We start from the raw sequence: 23950 nt of genomic DNA on the forward strand, positions 1-23950 counted from the left end.
CTTGATCCACGTCGATTATACACGAGGTGTAATTAAAGCACGATGATCGGCCGAGGTACGCGTCGCTGACGGATTGATCGGTAGGCTGTCCGCGGAATCGGTTTACGTTAATCCAAATGAAGTGATCCATGGGTCGGTCTGTTGGACCCAGACGCGAGAATTCGTCAGACATATCCGAGGGTGTGTTAATGAAAGGCTCGTGTTGGACGAACTCCGCGACAACCGAAATTGTCAGCGCGACACCGTGGGAATTTTCGTGGGCACCCAAGGGTGAGCCCCCAAGGGTGACCAGTTTGTGGAATTTTGGCAGTGCTCGGAGTTTTCAGGGGATTCGTTTAGATTTGCGAAGGGTAAATAGTTTCTACGCTTGGGGGTTATTAAAGAACCTTCCGCATTAATTCCGCGTCAAGAGGAAAGTAAATCGGCAAGTTAGATACAATCGAAACGGGTCGAGAAGCTCTCGGAATAGTTTCCGCGAGGAGCGCGGCAGCGTTTCGGGGGTAATTAAATCGGCACCGTCCGCGAAGAGGAGTTTTAAAAGTCACTCGCCGCTCGGCAGGGGTAGCAGCCCTCCTTCCGCGGAGTTCGACTCCGCTCCTTGGCCGAAATGAATTTCAAATGAATTTTCTACAAATGTGTCCGGCGAACTTTCTGCGCGGGGCAGCGCGGGAAAGATTTACGGCGCGGAGGCTGGTAATAAAATGTCGCTTCGCCGAGATAAATAGTTGTAATACCGATTCCGCGGGGATAGGAGTGGAAAAAAGGCGCAACCCTTTCTGCGGCTGCGTTGCGTTCCCAGCGAAGATAATTTATGGCGAATTTGCCGCGGAAAGGTGCGGCGATACGAACAGGTTCGCGTGGAATATAGAGTGTCCAGTAAATCGGGGCACTGATTTCTCTTGAAAGAGACACTCTAAAGCAATTCTAAAAAGCGTTTCATATAAGTATGACTACTAGCTTCCACCTGTATGCAAATGATCTTATGCACAGAAACATACCACGTGTAAGCAGTTAAATCAATCAAACAGAGAATACACCTTTGTCGTCTGAGTGCCCCAATTAATTATCCCAATTTAGTCTGCCAGACTCGGGTGTAGCTTCCAGATCTCCAACCACCAAATACATATTCCCTTGTCGCCCTCCTACGACGCTCTTCAACATCCTCGCGAGCGATGCCACTCCCAACCTCATTCCTCAGTTTTCAATCAAGTTCTTCCCAATCTGCTCCGCCGACCACAGGACCCAGCTTCCGAATCCGTCGATCCAGCGATGCCTACGCCCGATCCCTGCTCTCCCTGGACATATTTGTACAAGTGACGCCGATCCTCGAGTCTGTTCCTCGGAGTTTTCAATTAAGCCGTAGACTGGCGGTTGGTATTTTCGCGGGCGCGTGCAGGGTGGCGGAGAGAAGAAATGGGGCCGGCGTCGGTTATGAAGTCTCGCTGCCCTGAACGGCAGTGGAACAGACGGGGCGCTGGGGGTCGTGCAAGAGGGAGGCGGAAGGGAAAAAGAGGAGATCGTTCCGCACGTTTGTGCGCGGGGAAACTGCTTCTGCCCCCCTCTGCTTTCTCGTATTGGCTCGGAACTCGTTTGCGGGACACGAACTTTCCGCGCCGGTTGCCGCAGGAAGGAGGTTAAAATATAAAAAGCGCGCACCGAACGGGGGTGGAACGTGCTCGAGAAATTAATGGCGGGCCAATGAGGAGACGCGAGTCGCCGCCACCTGGACACACCGGAAGGAAGTTGGGTCGGGGGATGGTTTGGGGGGGATTGGGGAATCTATGCTGGACTGAATTAACACGTTTGTACCTCCTGTTCTACACAGAAAATTTGAAATTGATAGTTTGCTGGAACACGTGGTGCGTAAGTACATGGTACCATCGAACAGAAGGCGATTTCTGTGGTAGGTAGGGTAAAATGCTAAGAGGGTGTAATTGACCGCTGAAAATCCGGTTATTTACCGATTTTGTGTTATATATCGTGAACTGTAAAATAATTTTTTCACCAAATGGTAGATCTAATTAAAAGAAGTAACTTTTGTCTTGAAACTGTTTTTCTCTTACAGTTCGCGAGTTATAACACAAAATCGGAAAATAGCCGAATTTTCAAGGGTTAATTTCACCCCCTTCGAGTGAATTTGGGCAGCAAACAAAAATTTCGTTGTAATCAGGAGGAAATCCTCTACATATTTACAAAGTTTCAGCATTTTTTGAATTTTTGGGTTCGGGATCTTCCCTTGTAAGTAATGGACTGACAGATTTACTAAGTGTTGTAGGTATTTAACAGTAAATGAAATAGTCTGTTTAAACACGTTAACCTTCGTTTCTAACTACATATGTTTTTCCATATAACCTCAAATTTTAGGGTGCCAATGATTGTACAGTTTACCCTAAGTGGGTAGAGAAAATATGTTTTCATTTGGGGGTAGCACCACTTAAGGTCCTATTAGTACCTAGTGTTCTCGAAATCCACAATTGCTTGTTTATATTTTCGTGGCTGACGATACACTGTATTGCACTCGTTTCGTGAAAATGTATGGAAGTGGAAAATTGACAGTGGTATGTTGAATGTACATAGCCGTGCGTGAAATACATCACGAGAGATCAATCTTCTTGAACTTATGTAGGTCGCCGGTGTCGAACACCCCCTTGCCCCGCGCGGATATTTCTCTCCACCCTTCCATCGGTTTCAAAGTCGCTTCTCATTGAGAAAGGGAGATAGGAGGAACTTTGAGGAATCCGGGGCCGCATTTTCCACGCGAAAATACGCGTTTTCTTAGCGGCGCGCTTATTTTCCCTCTGAAATCTTCTTCCTCGACTGGCGAGCTCTCTCATCGTGATCTGCGAGCTCTTTGGTTATTTTCGAGGAAATGGTGCAATAATGACGAGGCAGTTTTCTTTCTCGAAAACCACACCTTTTACTAATCATATTCCGCGCGCGATGCAGTCGATCTGTGATTCCTCCTGTCATCCATGTTCAGTTGCCACTGGATTCGTAACTGGATTCCCAAGAAATTCAGCGAATCCACGAAGCAAGAGTTCCATATTCGTAACGATGAAAGTTGTGTTACAGACACGTCTTTCCTTTTATCCCCTTCATTTGGTTCCATCCTATCAGTTACGTAACAAGCATACTTGGCGCTACCGGTTGAAGGTTAAAGCGAGGAAAAGGGAGGAAGGAGCAATAAACTTCCCGGTTTATTGATGCACTTTCCCCCCAAACTCGTTCCCGCGAGGAGGAAGTTCGGTAGCAGCAAAGGAGCAAGAATAACTGCCCCCGAATTCCCCGATTCACAGGCTGCTGGTATATTTGTTTATCGTCGTTCGTTTGTCCAGCGAACGACGTCGTTCGTCGTTTCCCTGGCCTCGTCCTCCCCTTCGGAAACGATATGCCCTCGTGCACCGCTCAGCCGCGTTCTGCCTCGTCTGCACGAGATTTATCCCGCGACGAACTCGCTGCAACTGTTTCTTTCGCGTTTGTTGCCCGCGAAACTTCTTCGAGGGTCCTTGTTTGACTCCGCGCGTACAAGTTCGGCCTTCCGCCCGCCGCTACTTCTCTTCGACCTCTAAAATATTAAAACCTGCGCCCACGACCCTGTAGAGTCCATACGACGCAGAAGAGACCCTGCGATGGATCAACGTAATCATTGAACCGTGTATCATCTTTCTGCAAACTCTCTTCCCATCGCTTTCGCCATAGAATTGAAAGTTCTCGAGGGCGCAGGAGAAAAGGGGGAACCTCCGTTAGTTATCTTGAAATAGACAGTTGTAGTTCCAGACGTTTTACAGAGCTATCGAGCTCTATGGTGGAGCAATCCTCTAATTACGGCGAAGAATATCTCGATAATGGTCGTGGATGGTAAAAGAGCCAAGGAAATCCCTTTGAAAATTTGTATCGACGCTCCCCTTAGCCCTGCCTTCAGCCCCCTTTTCACGAGCTGTCGTTTCAGCCACGTACGTACTTAGAACGTGGCATCGCGGTGGCCCGGGAAACGGAAGCAGGAAGAAGCACGAGGGCGACAATAATTTACCACAAAGGCGAGACGTGGGGGCAGCGGGCACGGGCCTGGAGAACGGAAAGAAATAAATAACGAAGAGTAGGCGAACGCCGCAGGAATCACAACTGCGCTAAAAGGACGTTCGCACGTTTCCACTATGGGGGTGAAGTTTTTCCTCCGCAGAAGGAACGACCGAGAGAGACGGGGGTTGAACGTTTCAAATGTACAGACTGGGCTCGAATTTCTGTGGCGAATTAATGTTTCATTCCCATTGATTCGCAGCCACTGACGAACTTAGCTGGGAGGGTGAAGATTAGAGTGTGTATATAAAGCACTAAATCGTTAAAAATGAGGAGGTTTTTTTCATGATTTGGAGAATATGTAAATTTATTATTAGATTGGGAATGAGGACAGTTATTCGTGGCAATGTGAACCGTATCGTTCGGGATACGTAATGACATTTGCATTCTCGAAAAGTGCTAGTTTCCTCCCCTACGCTACAAGATCACCGCGTCATATTTTAACTATGCACATTGTAGTCGCGCTGCTTTAAAACGCCGCGGCGAGTGATTTGTTGCCCCGCCGTCTTATGCATACAAAGCATATTTCGGGCTATTATTTTTTCCCCATCGCGAAAGGAAATTTATGAATTTAATGGGCCAGCACATTTTTAAACTGATACGTGTGTCGTGCTTCCTTCGGGCGTATAATTCCTTCTAATTTTCTATTTCCTCCCGGCGGAGTGGCTCATTTAACGTGGACGCGAATTAAAACAGAAATATTCGCTCGCGATCTATTTTGAAGAGCCGCAATTGGAGAGGAGCCTCCTGCCATGCGAGGGGAGTGAACGAGAACTGTTGGAGTCGTCACGATGTCAATAAACGGATAAATCTCGGCGAAAGATTCACGTTGCCCGCGGAAAATAGGGGGATAGCTTTAATCGCTAAAACGTCGATAAGTGAGTAAACCGTTTCGGAAATGGGCAAACAACTCTGACGGATGGAACGCCGGCTGCAACGGTTCCCCAAACGTCAGTGGATAGATAGGAAGCTCTTCTTCCCGTTGATCGTTCGAAATAGAGGAATCGCGGAGGAGTGGCCGAGCAAATAAAGAGATAACGATATTTGCATAAAGCGCGGGGAGAATAACGCGAACAATGGTACGTTAACTGAGAATATTACAAATTTCGCCGCGTCCTTTAAAACCGAGACGGAATACGAAGCTTTTTGATCGAGCCTCGCGAGAAATGGGAATTTAATGAACAGAGACGGGGAGCACGAGAAAAATAGAGCAAAGAGGACCAAGCCAGAGGGGTGGATCGAAGGAACTTGCACGTTCCCGTCGAGCCCTTTCTGTCACCCCGAGTAGATGTTTGTTTGCTCTTCTGGCGCGTGTACAAAGAAGCGTGGCAAGGAACGGGCACAGGGGTAGCTCAGGAGGGATGCATCGTTTGGAATAGTAGATTCATTGAAGGAGATTAAACAACGTGGGTACCAAACGATGTGGCTGTTCTGGTTATTTGATAAACCTTCCGTTCCCCATTTCATTGTGCAAGGTTGCAGTTAATATCCCACGAAGACAGAAGCTGTAGGAGAATTAGGAATAATAGGAGACTCGGTAGCTTTAGAGAAATGTCAGTGGAAGTGGTTGAAAAGAAAGTATCTCAGGAAACAGTGCGGCTGATGTTATTCGGAGCAGAGGGACGGGCCTTGACCGGCCAATTAATTTCGTTTCTACCATATCCAAGGAGTCAGAGCTCAATTCGTAGCTCACAATCGCCTTAATTACTCCGAAACTCCCCCGCGAGTGCATTCTGGCGTGCTCGGCGAAGTAGTTGAACGAGCGTTAGAAACAGAAAAATCGCGGGCTGGGAAAAGGTAGTCGTTCAGTTTCGAAGTAGCAGCGGAGAGAGGGGGTGGGATTAAGTGGAGGGAAACAGGGTAAGCGAGCGTTTAGACAGGACGTCCCACGAATTACAACTGGTTCACGGAAGTCGTCTCACGCGATGCACGTCCTCGGCGTCGCGACGCCGAAAGCGTGGAACGTTCTACGGATCCGCCAGTGATCACTGCAACTCCAGCTCCACGGACTCGTATTTTATTGGACCCGTTGGAAAGTTCCCTTGGCTTTGTCTGACACGCTTTCGTCACGTTGGCGTGTTGGTAGACTTGGATGGTTTCGATCAGTCTGCTTCGGAATTCTCCATGTAAAGTGGGAGACTGCTGTGAGCATTTGTTAGAGAAACCCGTATACAACGAAACAGCTGCCGTAGAACAGTGTCATACGATTCAACATAAATAATGGAGTGGCAAATTTGCCAGAATTCCTATCTGGAAATTCCACCAAAGTAACAAGCGAACAGATCTGATAGAGAGTCACATTGAGATCCATCAAGCGACACGTCACCCCGAGCCCCATTTGTCGGCTTCTTCCCTTTTATCTGGCTGACCTGACCGGCGGCATCTCGGGTACCCGGAGATCTGTAATTGTTCGAAACTTTGATTAGTTTGAATCGTGGGGGGAAACTGATCGGGCGAATCTCGTGGGAGCCGGAGGATCCGGGTGCGTAACGGACGATATCATTTCCTTGAGAATTTAACGGCGACTTTCTAACTTAATAAGCGAGACGCTCCGCTGGGGCCATCCACTGATCCAGGGATGACTCATTTCGCGCTGGAAGACGTTGCCTGTGCTTAATAGACATTCTTCTCGGCTGGCGTAACACGTGTCGCGTTAATCGAGAGCGTTGCTCTTAATCCATTATATCCTCCCACGAAAGCAGAGTGACTGAAATCGCCCGAGACATTTTACATTAAATACTCCTTGTTTTATTTGTCCTTTGATTAAGAATGTCTCCCCTCTCCCTCTCTATAGGTGCCATAATCGCGCCCCCTTCGACCCGAGAAAACGGGGCCTCGGCAAATGACTGGCAAGCCGAAAAAAGACTGGGAATTTGTGGTTTGATGTAGGTCACGGTGCTGTAAGCGATCATGTAACCTGCGTGTAACGCGAGCTAGGATGCCTGCGCTGCAGGGGTCGGGAGTATAGCCGCTCGACCTTAATTGCGGTTGTTTCGACGAGATACAGTTTAACATCGCGTCCCTTTTACTTGACAGCAATTATCTTCGGGGCTGACGAACGTCCACGGGAAATGACTGTTAGCCGAATCGACCGGAATCGGCGGCTATCTCCACCGAGTCACGGCTATTTTCAAGCGTGGCCGTCTCGATTTTCCTTGGTCCGACGGTCAATACTGTCATTGGCTTGTTCTGTCTTTCGTCAGCGCTCTAATTCGACGCCCCGCGTCTCAGTGACAGTGTTTGATTCTGCGGCTATCGATTATTCTGTCTCTTACGTGGGTCGACTAGAATATGTAGCGTCAGGCGGAGCGTTTTTGCCAGCGACGAACCGATGGAGATGCTCCTTCCGCGTTGGTGACTCCTGAATCCCTCCGGGATTCATTGAATTTCTCATGGTATTAGCGTGAATGTTCTAGTTCCTCCAAGGAGTGTATAAGTAGCTTATCAAGTTGGCATCACGATGGCGAATATTCATCCCGAAGTGTTCGCGTGTTTGTGCGGAAGGAATCACTGTACGTTGTCCCAGGTTGCGTCGCAACTTTCGCCACCTTTGGAAGTGTCTGAGACGTAATAATTGGCTCAGAATCATCAGCGGCACGGATCCTTGGAAGAACTCCGCAGAGCGATCGATTCCTGTGGTTGTTAAATAGGCGATAAAATTGTTCAACGACTCTCGCTGCAGAGATAATAGTAATCTCTGGTATTATGAATTTTTTCTAATTCCGGGAAGTAAGCGATACAAATGGCTGCCGGTGAAATATAGTTCTCGTTAATTATCAAAATCCCTGAGTAACTACGCCACTGTTCACCGCGGAAAATATACGGGCGCGCGAGCAATAAGCCGCGCGAGAAAAGCTTCTTATTACTCGTTTCGTTTACTTCCGACCGGGAGAAAGAAATAATCGTCACGCGGCTTTCGAAAAAGGAAAACCGCGGTGTTGGTCGAGCTTGCAGCGGCGGGGAAGCCAAATACTGATGGTTGTTAGATTTAACGTGGGCATCGACAGAGTTTCGAAACGAAATAGTGACGTGAAAGAGGCGCGCATCGATATTTTTTATTAACATCTATTGAAAGTTGTTAATGTATTAAAAAGATATTACAATTTATTCAAAGATGGGACATTCGCAAATTATCGTATCCCATTTCAATTAATTAATTAATTTTTCGTTAAAAACATCTTATTTAGCATTGTTTGAGACATCCAGCTCTTAGCTTCCCTGCCAGTTGTTCACACCACTGAAAATAACAGGGGATTAATACTTTCCTCCCTTTTCATTAATTTCCTTCGTCCAGCCTTCTTTCTCCCCGTTTCTTTCTGTTCGAAGTTCAAAGGGAGCTTTGCAGCATTCTACCGTGGAATCTAAATTACCAGCGAGGAAAGGAATTTTCTGCGTTCATTGCTAATTCCGTTAAGTGGAAGTAATCTCGTCATTGGCAATGAAGCCTGCATACTGATGACAGACCTCCGCACTTCGCAGACTATGAAATCCTACATTCGCGATTTTTCTGCTCTCTCTCCCCTTTCTTCGACGTTAATATCGAGACTTCACAAAGCCATTCGTTTCGATGTCTTCCTTCCATCGCTCATCTTTAGCTGACATAAATATTTAACGAACATCCACCTACTAGAGGATTAACCTATCGGTAATTCAAAGGGAGAGACAGAGCTTTATTCCACGCTTTTCTTCCAAAACGCCGTGTTACCAACTGGAACTCCACGGCGGAAAAAGCTCACTCCCCAACGTTCGCGTGTAAAAATGGTGTTGCAGGGGCGGTGGCGTTTGTGCGTCTCGCTAATTGCGAGCAAGTAATTATCAGTCAGCCTCCACACTTGCCAGAATAATTCCAGGTAACGTGTTGTCCGTTTAATGCTGGCAAATGCGATCAGCCGCTTCAATTATCGAAGCGACACGAGTCGAAAAAGCTCTGTGAGCGGCTTTCTGCTCATTAACGGGGTGGAGAATTAATTATCCGACAGAACGTAAACCGATTAAACGGTAGCTGGCTCCAGCAAGAAAGTAAGTCTCCATTCCGTTCGGTTTCATCTTTTACGAACGATTCTGGCGTGGAAGCAATCTTTCTTTTCTTTTTTTTTTTTTGAAAATATACACGGAGATCGATCAGCTTATCTTCGCTTCGGCACGTTTTAAATCAGACATTTGCAATACTTCTGGGGAACAGTGGCGGTAAAAGCTGAACTACGTTCCCTGGTAATTGAATGTAGCTCCCACAATGCTGTCGTCGAAATTTTCATCCCCCGCTAGAAACTTAGCACTTACTAATCGCTCGGTTGTAATCCGCAGCTTTACCAACGACCGAGCACTTATAATTTCAAAGTCCTTGTGTTTATCGTTAACGTGTCAGCGCGTTTGCTGGTTAAAACAAACTCTCCGGCCACTTTGTCGCGTGCCCGCGGCTTAATCGAACCGTACGATCCGAAAGTGTGTTACAGGGGGCTGATTTATGCGTCGGATACGAGCGCGAAAATTGCCCTGGTATTAATTGCCCGCTGAGACATCGATCTTAATAGAAATTATATTGCGATCAAACTGTCTGGCTAAGCGTTCCCCTGTTTTATGCGCTTCCCCTCGCGCGATCAAATTATACTCACCTTTCGTTGATAATATTCAATCTGGATATTAATCATCGTCGTTACACCCCGGTTTCTACGTTGAACCCCTTCGATTCCCATCGATTCGGCGTGACTCGAGAAATCGAGCGATAATGCGACACTGCTTTCTTCCTTCGAGCTTTAGATTAATTAATTAAAAATCAGCTTGTAGGGAAATATCAATGTTAATATCCATTTCTGGCAAGAATATGTTCCTCCCCCATTTTACAGGTGAGTTTCCACGTGCCGATTCACCTTTGGGGATCACCAGCTGTCCGCGTTCCTAGTTAACATTGAGAACCTCGTTAACAACTCGTCGTCACTAATTAGTACGAGGGTTGGATCGATCAGAACCACTTAAGAGCGGCGCAGCATCGGTGTGCCTTCCCTCTCGACTAAAATCTGCACTTTGTAGCCCCGATCAAGGCACGATCGCGCGTTTGTTGCCGCTGGAACTCCTGCAGGAGGTTTCGCGTATAAACACCCCTTGTCGCGCTTTCGGCATTTTAATACGCCGAAATCTCTAAGCGATTAGGGAAACGAGTCACTCGCTGCTCCTTCTGGAAGTCGGTTTCATTCTAGCCGAGCAATCGAAGGCACACTGGCTTTTCGAAATTACCTCAGCATTTTTCTGCTCTAAACCGCAGATTAATTCATTCCGGAGAACAAAAGCAGAGAAACGAAAATTTCCTCCGTAAAAAAGGAAGGCAAAGTCGTATTAATTTATTGTGAAACTGCATTGATACATCACAAAGGTATCGGGGACATTTTTCTAACAGAACATGAACTTTTTCCGTTGCAGATTGGAAGCGCAATTTCCCGTTGTGTAATTGGATTCTTCTCTCTTCTTGTGGAGATCCTCGAGTCATCCCTGGCGCTCCAAAATAAGGTAGAAACATTCGCGGTAATATGGACAGATAGACAAGACTGACTGCAAATAAAAATCGCGCAAGCTGTCCCGGAATTTTTCATATTTTCGATTCGACTACTGAAACTTTCATGAAATTTGTCACCGTACAAAAGCTGCCATGTACATGCCTCCATTCTGAATCCATTGATTTAATCGAACAAGCTAGGACACCTGCGCAATTTTACACCCCGTGCGGGAACAAAATTTTCCACTTTGCTCCCGGAGCCGCCATCAATTTTCCGAACCGATTAGTTCCTTTAAATCGTTGCCGCGGTACAAGAACCTACGAGAAGGTTATGGGCGATATTTCATGAACTTTTCCCTCGGAATAGCGTGGTTTACGGACACTCGGCGCGAAAATGCTGGATCACCGGCCGATATGTGTTCGCATAAGTCACGGAAAACACTGTAAGAACCAGAGGCACGGCGCGATAAGCCCCAAGTACTTAAATTCGCCACGTCGGTGTCCAACTTCGTCGATGAATAACTCGTGGGTATCGTAAGCTGTGCGTCTGCTTGGAAATGTGGATCGACCGATCTCGAGGTTCTCTCATCTCTGATACTGGCTTCCTCGTAAACTCTTCCTCGTCACTCTTCCCGCACGATCCTACCTGCAAAGACGCCCTTAACGCTCCCACCGCCCTGGCGCGGCCTTTGGGAAATTCTCGCCCGGACAGAATTATCTAAAATCCCGTGACGAGCTACACGCGTGTAGAACTGCCTTGAGACGCGCGTCAATGCGAGATCCATCCCTCCGGGATTAAATCCTGCCGCTCCGATTCGGCCGGATACTTTAATTCGCGTCACTTTGGCAAGATGCAAATTCCCCAGGCAGCAGCACATGCCGATCCTCGGTGCGGAATGCGAGTTAAACGTATAATCCCGCGCACACTCGAGCAACATGCAAATCTACGAAGCCACTTCATAAACAGGGTACATCACTTAAGCATTGTACAGACTCGCGGGGCCCGCTATTGAGGATAATCTTACCGTGCCATTTCTCGAAACAATATGATCGTATTTGCATACGTTCCGTACTCGCTCCGCCAAGGTGTGCGTCTCGGTGCCTCGGCTCTGAACCTGGCTATCGATTTCCCGCGGCTTGTGCCACAGAGTTCCTTGGTTGAACCTAAATCCCGAGTACACTGTGATTATTTTAATCACTCACTTTCGTAAAGATTTCCCCGCGCCGATCTATCGAGCCTCACTTTTCAAGCCTCCCCCAGACTCGCTACCCTCGAGTGAGCTCCGACGATACCTTCGCGAATCGATCGGAGTCGTTCGAATTGGAAATCGACTTCGTCGCGTCCACGCTGTCCCGCACACTTTGCACTGCATCCGCCTCTGTGAAAAGCCTGAAAGTATAGGGAGAAAGAGACGCGTGGCTTTATAAGACGCGCTAATTATGCAAATCCCGAACATAATTATCCTACTTCGCGTGGGCGCGCGATGCACGGGGCGGGCGATAAGGCTCCGCGCATAATTAGACGTGTGCCAGGGTATCCTGCCGGAAAATTCATCACTCGTAGTAATGTATATTCATAAACGAACAGCTGGAAAGCTGGGAATCGAGGCGTATCACGCCGGTTCGCCGCCACGGGGCCGGAGAGCGTGTAATTACGAAGCTGCCGGAATCAATATGGCCAGGGAAATAACCGCCTACGCGATATTGTCTTTAGACGTCGCGCATCCGGCGAGCTTTATTATTCACTGGGCGACGCACGAGTGTATTTTGATGCCGGCGTTACTTGAGCGCGGCCCCGCGTTTACCCTGGTTAATTAGTGACAGGGAAATCCGTTCGGGGCGAAAATTCGAGCAGCCCGGCTGTCCTTCGGCTGCCTCGTGCCAGGAATACCGTTGTTCGGGGGCAGGGTGGTCCTCCGAGCGCCGAATTTCTCGTGGAAATCTGGCGGGGACCAAGTATCCTGGGGAAGAATCGTACGCGCCGTGAACTTTCCACCGGCGAGAGAAAACTTCCGTAGAAGCTGTGGCATTTTTTTCATAATTGATAGATTGCAGGGAGGAAGTTCCTCTTTTGTTTCTTGCTGGTACTACCTTCAACTGAAACGTCACGATTAAGGGGTCACTTGTTGTTCGAGCGGGATGTGTAAATTGTGGCCGGTTTTGTTCGGAGTAGTCCGGATGAGGCGGCGTGTTTTGCTGCGACAAGGAAGTTGTTGAAACGGCGATATTACGTGGCACTGTAATTTAGGTGGAAATGTAATTGGATGGCGCAATTTGATTGCTCGTAGGTGTCTTGTATTCTTCGGAGCGATGTTTGATCTTGGGTTCTTTGGGGTTGCGATTACTGTGACGATGTTACAATTTAAAGGGTCTCCCTACTTCGGCGACCTGAGAAGGAGCGCGATGTTTGGGATTTTCTTTAAGAGAAACCATCAAATTATATTAATTGCAAACTTTATGCCTTTATTTGAACATATTTAGGATTCATTTTAAAACAAAGTTAATGGAAAAAATAACAGTACGTGAAACTTCAAAAGCGTCGTTCTCAAAACGATGTTTTTCGAAATTGTTAGCACGATATCCCAAAAACCAATCACCCGATTTACTTCAAACTTGGTATATATCTTCAGTAGATGTCCCATTCTCGTTGCTACTAAAACTAAGTTGGTTTTTGCAAAATGAGACTTTTGAGACTTAATAAACCAGCGATTTTTTTGGAGAAATCGATGACTGTTTTAGACGCTGCCATTTTTTTCTTTTATTTTTAAGTATTTCTCATTTAATCTAGTTCAGACGATAGCCATGCTCATACAGATTACACCATTTTTTAAATTTTCTATTTCAGTCAACTACAAGGGCTGATTTTATGCTAACCATGCGCATAAGATTTTTGTAAGGCGCTCTATTTGAAGCACTATAACTCCGAATATAACCACTATTTTTGCATACAATTTTTTTTCAATATTCTCTAAAGATTGATAAATAAAGCCACAAAGCTGGAAATAAATATATATAGCGGTTTCGTTTTAAAAAATTCCCAAAGTTCACATCGTTTTTCGTCCGTCAAGGTAGGGAGAGCCCTTAAACTAATTACAGTGTCTGTTAAATAGAAAATATATCGGTGGCTGGTTCTAGTAGACCGCCTTGAACAATTTTCACAAAATATCCATGTCCGATTCGAATTGCCTCGAAGTATGCGAGGCACTCCGAGCCTCGTATCCCTCCTGTCGCCACACTTGCAGCCTCGCGGTTTCATCGGACTTTCCACCGCGAATTTCGTTAAATTTTTCCACCAGCCGGCCTCGAAGCTTCGTTCTGCGAACAACGTGGAGATAAAGCAGCGTTAATCGCGCTAATTAAACCGCACTTCCGATCACTGGTGACAGCGCCGTGGAATCTCGGCGAACTGCGCGGTGAAAAAGAGGCAAAGGCGCGCTAATAAGCCCAGAAAACGCGATAATTACTGAAGTACCAGTGCCGGCGATAATTAAGTGGCTCTGGAGCAGAGCTGCCGGTGCTTTGACGCAACGGCACTTTTGCCGCGGGTCGAATTGCTTTAATCGAAAGATCGTTCAGTGGCCCGAGATAGCAGCCAGAGATTTCCACGTGTCTACTGCACCGTTTGTCAGTTTTTGTGGCCAACGATGCTCGAGATAGGTACATGCAAATGGGACACGCAGACGGTACAATTCGGGCGGTGAGACGCGATGTTTTACCTACGCAAGAACTTGTGCTCTTCTTTGTGCTTGTGCCCTAGAAACCCCAAGGTTCCAATGGTAGTGCTCGCTAATCCATTAGTAAGGAATCTAGAAAGACCAGGAATGACTAATTGGGTGAAAAGGAGAATGGTAGATTTTGGTCAATTTTGGACTTGACTGGCAACGAAAGTTTTTTACAGGATATGTTTCTACAGGTTTTGAGGCATCCGAACTGCATAATTATTTACCCTGCAGGCGATGGGAAAGTTATAAATAATAAATGAATATGAAAAAATAATTTCGAACATTCTTTCCGACAGATATGTATACCTTCAGAAACGCTATAACATGTATTTAAATGTTTTTTTTTCTACATCTTCTGTAATTTACGAGTTACAAGCGCGTAAGTATAAGGGTAGGTAAGTGAGGAAAGAGAACGTACTCGGTCATTGTGACATTACACAATAAAACATTAATTCAAACGGTGTTTCTTAACATTATCACTGTTTTTCTGGCAAATATTGTCTGTTATTGGGAATATTTTTATTAACAGAGATTTAGTACCGACGACGTTCTGAACTTTACGCTTATTTTTTATAACCTTCCCATCGTCTCCAGGGTAAATAATTATGCATTTCGAATTCCGCAAGGGGAGGTTTCGGTCTAAAAATCGATTTTTTTTTTATTTCGTTTTTCGAATTTTCAACCTTTTAGGAAGATGTGTTTAAAAGGATTTTTTGAAACTCGTAAAATTTCCGAAGTTACAGGCATTCACCTTTCCATCGACTCTGTTTCGTCGCGCTATACGCTGCCTTAAAATTTCCATGGGTACATTCTCCGGCGATTAAGTTATCACCGTTGATCCATGCACGCCAACGTCACCATACTCGCGCTCTGAACAGGCAACGGCCTCAAATTACCATCAAATTAGTACCTCAAGACAGCCGGTGCACGCGTTTCTGTCTCCTTCGACCGCCTAGCTGCAACCCTTTCCTGGCTAGTCGCGGCTACCCAGCCGGCGCCAGTCTCCTTTCTGCGTCAGTTTCTCTAAGACGATAATGTAACAGCGTATTACGACGTGTAAACACAGAACGACAGTGCCTGCACGCTGGAAACGGGCGAAATAATCCCCGCGCGGCTCACGGTTCTAAGATTTCGCGAAGCCACCGCCGTCGTAAATTTCCCGCGGCAGCGTAAATTAACGCGGCCGGCGTTTCGCGACACATTCTTTATCCCGCCACGCGTGCGCTCGCTTTATTTTTCTATCCGAATTCATTACGCGACAGACGCGCTTCGAAATCTCGCGCCATAAAGCGCTCGTTATAAATATAAAATGACCCCGCTTCGACGCAACCCCTCTGACAAGTTGCAGCACCGCTTTTTATCGTTATCCTGCAACGATAGGCGGATCTCCATCGAGCGATTAACGAAAATTACGCGCTGGCCGGAAATAAAAACGTTCGCGATGATTTTCTGGAAAGCTCGAGAGTCAGGCTGATCGTTATTCAGTTATTGCATCCAAAAAGTGTTCTCCGTTTAATGAGAAATTAATATGTCAGAGTATGAAATATGAATGCCGATCCGACGATCAATTCATACTTCTGTAGCTGGTGTAAATTAAAAACCAACAAACGCAAGGGAACCTCCTATAATTAAGCGCAATATTTCATCGAGTTTGATAGCAATTGAGCAGACCGGAGGTGCCTCGTTATCAGCCTTCAAAGGGAAACTTTTCCGGCCGAGGTAAATAAACCAATCCGATCGTCCTCCATCGGCAACGGGTGTTCGTAGTTCAATCGGCTTTGATGGGGCTGCTCTGATTTTACAGGGAGGATAAGGGTATTAGTATGTATAAACGATAGAAGGATTGTGTGGCTTTCGAGCTGGATGGATTAGCGAGTCGCCGAAAATGCCGGGTAAATCGTGAAACAGCGCGACGCGGGAATATGGAATGGCCCAAAATGTTACATAAGGGTTGTAACGCCATTAGGGCGGCCCGGATTTTCCCCGCGCCGGGTGGAACTGCTGGAAACGTCGGGTCACTGTTGGTGCAGCCGAGGAATTGTTGGTCGTGAAACGGGCTTAATAAGTAACCCCGTGGCCCATGAATTCACCGTCCGAAGTAAAGCAGCCCGTTCCTTTCTTCTTTTTACAGGCGGGCAGAACGGCGGAACGGAAATTCGGTAGGGTCCGTTACGGCAACATTTGTTTCCTCCCTCCGGGTGGGCTTTGATTTCGGTTTTAGTGCACGCCCGAAAATCGTGGCTGATCGCTGGAAAAGCTGTTGAGTTGGAAACACTGCGCTGGGTTTTTTATTCCACTCTTTTCCCGGGGGGTGGTGGTGGAAGAGGGGCGTGAATTATCGCGGAGGTGTTGATGGCTTGAATTCGATCAGCGAAACCTCGAAACATTTAACTTTTCCTCTGCACGTGGCTTTCGGCATTAAAGCCTCTGTTTTACTAGGTGTCGAGCGGGGCCCAGTGAAATGTGTTTGAAGGGGAATGAATTTAATGGCACACGGTAAACGAAATATTAAGCTGAATGCTTGCTTCTGAACGCGGCGAGTATTCAGAATGCCCGCGGAACGAATTTTCCCGCGGCTTTAAATATAAATTCTTGCGTGTCCACTGGAGCGACACTTAGCCACCTGCTGATTAATCAGAGAACATTTAGAGAACGCGCTGGAATTAACGCGTCCTGCAAACTGCGCCGAGTAATTATCAAGCAATTACAAATGTTTTCAGCAGTTTACGGGCGGCGGGGTTAATTCTTACGCGCCGCGGTTCGGCGGTCTGCTGACCATTATCGCGTTCTTCCGCGAGCCCCGATAAGACAAAATGAAATTCCTCACACCCCGAGAGGTCTTTGCGTTCCATTCCCTCTGTTCTCCGCTCCCCTTTCAGCCGTTCACCCTTGGAGCGCCAAAGGAAGCTAAAAAATGGGAACTTTTTGGGCCACTTTGGGAAATGAACTGAAACAAGGGCGGGCCGGACGGACAAACGTCAAAGAAAACAATCGTGCTTGGAGCTTCGTTACTCCCGGATAATGAAAGTCAGAAACGAGGTTTCGCCGGGGAACTTCGGACCAGAAGATACATGAAAGATTTCAGTAACGGACGACTGTCAGAGTACTTAGGTTATCTTCGCTTTGTATGTTAAGACGAAGCATGTGCGCGCGCGAGAAACGTGGTCAAAGTCGAAAGTTGTAATTAGACGGCCAGGATCCGCAAGAAAAGCTCGCCCTGTAACTTTAACGCCGCGAAAGGCACCTCTCTCTCTCCCCCTTTCTTCTCGAACTCCAAACTAATTTCATAAACTAAATTTACCACTGATTACACTCCGCGTTTTGTACCATAACTTGCTCGACTCGCTTCTCCCATCCTTCGAAATCTTAATCGAGGACAGAATTGCTACGAGGGCGGCAACTAAACGGGGTGCGTTCTAAAATTTCCACGAAACTCGTAATTGATCCAATCGGCACAACGCAAGCTTCTGGAAAACGCGGCGTAAACCCTCCATCAGGCGCAGGAGCCCCGAGTTCCGATATTACCAGGCCCCGGTCACGCGAAGTTGCCCTTTGACAGCGCGTCGTTGGGAGTTGAACAGTGGTCAGATTGTCGAAGTGTCGAATTTTAGGGGGCCTCGCGTCGAATTAACGGGGCGAAACGCGAATTTCAGGGCGTAGCCAGAAAGCTGGCGCGCGAAGTAGACCCGGGGAGTGGGACTTTACACGGACACGCTTTATTTCCTCTCCCGGCGCGATGTTTTGGCGAATCGTTCGAGCTAATGCCGCCATTCCACGCGATATGCGCGAATGTCGTGGGTCTGACGGTCGTCAAAGTCTCACGGTTCTCCATATTCTGCGTGAACTCCAGCGATACGTCATACACCTGCGGCTGCCTCGGGGTTGTTCGCATCTACAACACGTATGAGCTCTCGCGAAGAACATTAGTGGTGGATCGCTGCGATTAGAATGTGAGACGCGAGCAGAGTAGTCGAAGAATGCATTATGTTCGACGCAACATGCTTTTCAACATCCGAAGCTCGAATTTTTCGTTTCCACGAGCTGCTTCGTAAACGCTGATTTCTTACAGTACCTATATTCGTGAGTTTTTAAGACAGAAGTATGGCTGAATGTAATGTTATTAAAGTCTCCCATGCCACAGAGTTTGGTTGAAAAAGAAGTTCCTTTGAAAAAGTTTCAACAGTTTCACTTGCAGCAGGCTGTTTAAACGAATTCCAAAGCGTTCCCAGAGATTCGCAGCGCAATAAACGCACGAAAAATCGTGTTACACCGTTACACGGAACGGCAGGAATTTATCCCCGGACTCGTAAACGTAGATTTCCCTTCAGAGTAACGGATAAAATAAGACAGCTCGCGTTACGACGTTACTTTACGGTGCGTACACCTTAACGATGTTCTTGGCTTCGGGTGATGCAAATTCTTCTGCGCTCCGCCCTTAATTCCATTGTTCCTCTGGCTCGTTTATTCTCGTTCCATCCCGGACACCGAGAGCTTTACCATTCCCCTTGCATCTCGATTTATTTCCCCAAATATTACACGAGACACGGGAACAGATATCTGCCACCTACCCTCGATCCGATCGCCACTGAGCATCCCTCAGTGAAACGCAGCGGCGTTGAATTCCCATCCAACTATTTTCTATCATCGTCGCAGGTTTCCAGTGCCTGGGTCCGCTATTTTCCATCGGGACATTCCGCGGCCGGGCGCGCGCCGCCTTTGCCCCGTGGTAACTATAATTAAGCGCGAGATTACTCCGCTCGTGACCCCGAATTCGCTTTCCTCCCCGTTTCCCCCGCGGCCGCCAGCTAGATCACGGGACCCGATCGATAAGCCAGCCGTGATTCGGCGAAAGAGTTCGCCCGGTGGCTTACGATTGCGACGCTGTCGGGTGGTGCCTTGCCAATTTCGGGGACGCGGTACAGATACCGCCGGGATATTGGAACACCGCTAATAAAGTGAGGAGACTCGTGCGCACGGCTCCGCTGCAGAACGTGCCTTTGCTTTTCCCTGGAAATTGCTGGGGGATTGGGACACGTATCGTAAGAATCGTTAGGTCTGGCTGTTTATTTGCGTGGGCTTGGCGGCCGGTTTACGATCGACGTGTACGGTTCACGCATCGCGCGGGGTAGTTTGTTAGGAGCGGCTGTCTTATTCAATTTATGGTGAAATGGAATACCTCTGGAGTACCGGAGGAAGCCGCCCTCCTTGAAAAAGGAAACCCAACTATCGAGTAATTGTTAAGGGCTTCCTTAATTATCGGTTAACTACCGGGTGAAGTCGTAATTAATAAGGAACTACCGAAGATTCCCAGCGGGTCGGTCGCTTCTAATCCCGCGGGAAACTGATAAGCAGCCAGTCCACTAATGAATTGCGCATCTTTCGCGTTCAATTCAGGCCTTCGATCGAGTGATTCGTCCGACGGTTTGTCGAGACATCTCCCCGGTTTTTACGGCTATTAATTACGGTGGCCAGCTTTTGTTCGCCAAGTTCCGTCGGCGGAGAACGTTTTAATCGCCCGTACGGAGCCCGGACTGGGAATAATTAACGCTCCGGTTGCGGCAAGGTAAACTGCCTCTTCTCCGCTCCTTCCCTCCTCGCGTCTTTTCTATTTTTTCCCTCCTCTCGAACCGCGGTAATAGCTCACTTTTCTGGGACCCCAGTAATCCAATTTGCCGCGGGAAACTTCAAACTGAAGATCCGTGTAAACGCCCGCCCGGGGCGACCGGCAAATTTACGAACGTAACTCGACTTGAGCGGCCCGTAAACGAGTACATAAGAAATTTACGCAACCCGAGGCGAACGGCGAGGGATGTTTGTGCGAACTTGGCCCGTAATGGACCAGGTGATTAAAGGAACTCGGTCGGGACGCGTCCACCTCTCGCGCGGGCACGATGAAGATTGTCATAGCGACACGTTCCGCGGTTTACGTATCGAGGATCCCGCGACAGGCTCCATTTCCACGCGGAAGGGCGCCTGTTTTGTTTAAACGGCAGAGCAGGCCGCGCAGGAAGAATGTATCTCGATGGAATAACAAATTCAAAACGACTTTATCTTGTCGGGGGAACAATGCGGCCGTCGTAAGGCTCTGTAAATGCGAAGAAAGCGGCACAGTGATGTCGGACGCCTGCAACACAGAGCAGGAAAGGCGGCTTTTTTTTCTCTCTCCAACGGAACAAGGGGAAATAATCCGATTCGCGTCAGATCTCTCTGGTTTCGCGAATTTTCATGCACGTTCCCGGGGAAACATCGTTTCCCGTCGTTAGCCGCGCTGCTGAGCTCCTTTCACGTATTGCCGGCTGTTTTTCAGGGAAACATGAACGCGCGATACCTGGCTATATACATTCACCGTTCGCTTTAGCGCACGTATCGTTAACGGGGAACCGTACGACTTTATGCCTCTCTGTATTCCCGCTTTGGACTCGTCGAGCCGCCAAAAACCACGGAGCGGGAATGTTCCGCTTTTAAAAATAGCCGTGGGTGACGTTTCGATAGACAAGGTCGATCTGTTGCTCTGTAGAATTTTGAATGCTGTTGTTCGTGAGCGAGTCACTGAAGGATTCTAAGTATTCGGAGTCTACGTTTGTTGGGACACTTTGGCAGCCGAGCCTTGAAGCTTTAATGGGAAAAATCCATATTTTCTATGACATTTTCCGAAAGTATTATCTTTTCTGAATAAAATGCCGTTTGGTTCATATTAAAATTCGCAAAATTGTTGATTTGGCAGCTAAAAAGGTCAAGCGGTAACTTATTTGCCCAGAAACATTAAACGCGTCTTTCTCTTGGTTCTCAGCTAAGATGAAATTACGGGATGCGTAAAACATGTGCCATTAATATTATTTTTATAAAAAAAATTCAAAAGTCGCGGATTTTTATTAGCGCACAAACGCGATCGAATTTTTCTTGAAATAATCGCCGTTTTTGGGCCACCAGTTTAATAATCCTGTTTTAATTTTAGTTTCTGTTGGTTCCGCGGGAAACTACTGATATAACAAACAAGAAATTGGATTAAGTCACTTTTGAAAACGAATATTACAGCAAAACCACAGAAGAACATCAATATGTTTACCAGTCAGCACCGCCATTTTTAAAGCACATGTATATTTCATACCAATTTTTTTTCAATCTCTATGATAATAATACTAAGCATTGGGTAAATGGGTACATCTGGATTTGCTTTAATTTTTTACAAATACATTGAAAGGAAAACGACTGCTTAGTCCCCTTAAATTAGAAAATGGTCACAGGATATGTGTAATCTCCAGCTAGAATATGAAGCTCCTCGATCAACCTCTTAAAAAATCTGGAATAGACACTGTCAGGCTGCTTCAGGGTACACCGCACGTGTCTTGAAGCCTGTACACGTGGCTGGCCAAGTACCAGGTCGCAGGAATCTGTAATTGACAGAGGATCGCACGATCTCCAGGTTCCTTGAGTGCATCTTCGATGCATGCACCGGATGCACTCGAGAGTCCAGCGGAGGAGGAAGCGAGCGTGTGCTCGAGCTGGTCGAGGGGAGGGAGCGATCTTGTGCATGGCTTTCGTTGCAGCGAAAACTTTCCCAGTAACTTAAAAGATAAAGGCAAACGGTATCGCGGGTATCTGGCGCGGTGCGCGTGCCACCGACCCATCTGGGAAACTTTTCTGATTTTCCGGCTGCCGCGCGTCACGTGGACCCTGGGCCAAGCAAACTTTCCACCCCGGATCGCCGCGGGGATCTCGGCGTTGCTGTTATTATCGGTCAAGTCGATCGTATCTCGCCCGAAACGCACGATACGATCTGTCGTTGCGACCAGCGAAATTGCGGCAGGGATGTGCTGGAGAGTAACAGCGAGGAGGAGGCTTCTGTTCGAGGATCTTTGGGTGGTGGGTTTATTCCTCTCGGAAACTACATCGTCTATAGCGCGGCATAGAGGGTAAAGGAAGTATAACAGTTCGAAAGTTCTGCTGGTTTAACGCGCGTCGCTATCTGGGGTGTTTTGAGGAGCAGCGAATCGTGCGAGGAATTTGTAGGAGTGCTACTTCGTTTCATATTTAAAGGGTCTCCCTACCTTCACGGACGAAAAATGATGCGAACTCTGGGAATTTTTTAAAACAAAACCAGTAAATATATTTACTTCCAGCTTTGTGGCTTCGTTTGTCAATCTTTAGAGAATATGCAAAAAAAATTGTATGCAAAAATAGGGGTTATATCCGGAGTTATAGTGCTTCAAATAGAGCGCCTTACAAATATCATATGCGCATTGTTTAGCATAAAATCAGCCGTTGTAGTTTTCAGAAATAGAAAATTTAAAAATTTGTGTAATCTGTATGAGTATGGCTATCTTCTGGACTAGATTAAGTGAGAAATACTGAAAAGTAAAAAAAAAATGGCAGTGTCTAAAACAGATATCGATTTCTCAAAAAAATTCGCTGGTTTTTTAAATCGCAAAAGTCTAATTTTGCAAAAACCGATATAGTTTTAGTACCAACGAGAATGGAACATCTACTGAAGGTATATGAAAAGTTTGAAGTAAATCGGGTGATTGGTTTTTGGGATATCGTGCTATCAAATTCGGAAAACATCGTTTTGAGAACGACGCTTTTGAAGTTTTATGTATTGTTATTTTTTTAATTATTTTTTTTTTATATGAATCCTAAATATATTCAAATATAGGCATAAAGTTTACAATTAATATAATTTGAGGGTTTCTCTAAAAAGAAATCCCAAATATCGCGTTTCTTTTCAGGCCATCAAAGTTGGGAGACCCCGCAGTTTAGCTTGTGAAACCCCGGCACCGGAAAAGCGCGTTGAAAATCCGATTTCTTTGTTAACCAGTATTATCGAATACCCGAAACGAAGCACAACAGAGGGTCCGAAAGGATGACGGGCAAAAGTTTGACTAGCAATGCGTCGCTCTGCAAATTTATCGCTTTCACTTTTCACCGGTGGTTTTTTTTTCAAAAACACGCACCGCGGACGAGGAAATATTTTTCCAACGGAGGAACATTTTTTTTCTCGCCGCTGCTGCACAGGGGATCGGTGAATAAAAGCGCCGAAAATATCGTCCGCGATACGTGGAAATTCTCCCCGGTGTGTCCCAGAGAACGATCGACTCGGTTTCCCTGGAAAATTTCGCGCGGCTGATGGTTAAAGGGTTAGCGTATTTCACGCTGCCTTCTCTGTTCTACCACGCACCCCCCCCCCCCTCCCGTCGACTTGCACGTCTTTTAGCCACCCTTCGACGCCGGGAAAAGTCCGGCTTGATTATCGGTTTGCTATAAAAATACACGCGGCGCATTCGTGCGGCGAACGACGCCGCAATTAAAGTAATAATGGGAAAGTATACGTTCGCGAGCTGCTGGATTCCGTGGAATTTTGTAGAACAACGTTGCGGCCGAGCCAGCCACGGTGGATTAACGCGGGAAGCGGAAATTTCGCGCGTGTCTGGCATGCAAATTTCGCCGCGGAGACACGATTACGTTGTATTGACGGCTTCAAACGCGTTTATGGCTGCTGAAGATAGAACGCGCGAGCTTTGATGATGCTACGGAATTCTGCACGAAGATGGAATGCACGAGTTACGTATGTATGTTTGTGGAGCAGCGGGGAATGCGCTTTAGCTGCTTGCCTAGGACTCGCTGAGTTGTTGCAAAATTTGGGCAACTTTTAGATTAATCCTGTTTG

General features: G+C 47.0%; 1 protein-coding gene across 3 annotated transcripts in view; it reads left to right on the forward strand.

Annotated features, from left to right (window-relative positions):
• Positions 1–23950, forward strand: part of Con (leucine rich repeat protein connectin) — a 239889-nt gene that overhangs the window by 107593 nt on the left and 108346 nt on the right. For 2 of the 3 annotated variants that reach the window (XM_076827169.1, XM_076827170.1), the window contains one exon: positions 10492–10578. The exons of the other annotated variant lie outside the window; for it this stretch is intronic. The gene's annotated coding sequence lies outside the window, so the exon portion shown is untranslated. The remainder of the gene's footprint in view (positions 1–10491; positions 10579–23950) is intronic. 3 annotated transcript variants of the gene reach the window in all.

Source organism: Andrena cerasifolii, chromosome 14, assembly GCF_050908995.1.
Source record: "Andrena cerasifolii isolate SP2316 chromosome 14, iyAndCera1_principal, whole genome shotgun sequence".
NCBI classification, from domain to species: Eukaryota; Metazoa; Arthropoda; class Insecta; order Hymenoptera; family Andrenidae; genus Andrena; species Andrena cerasifolii.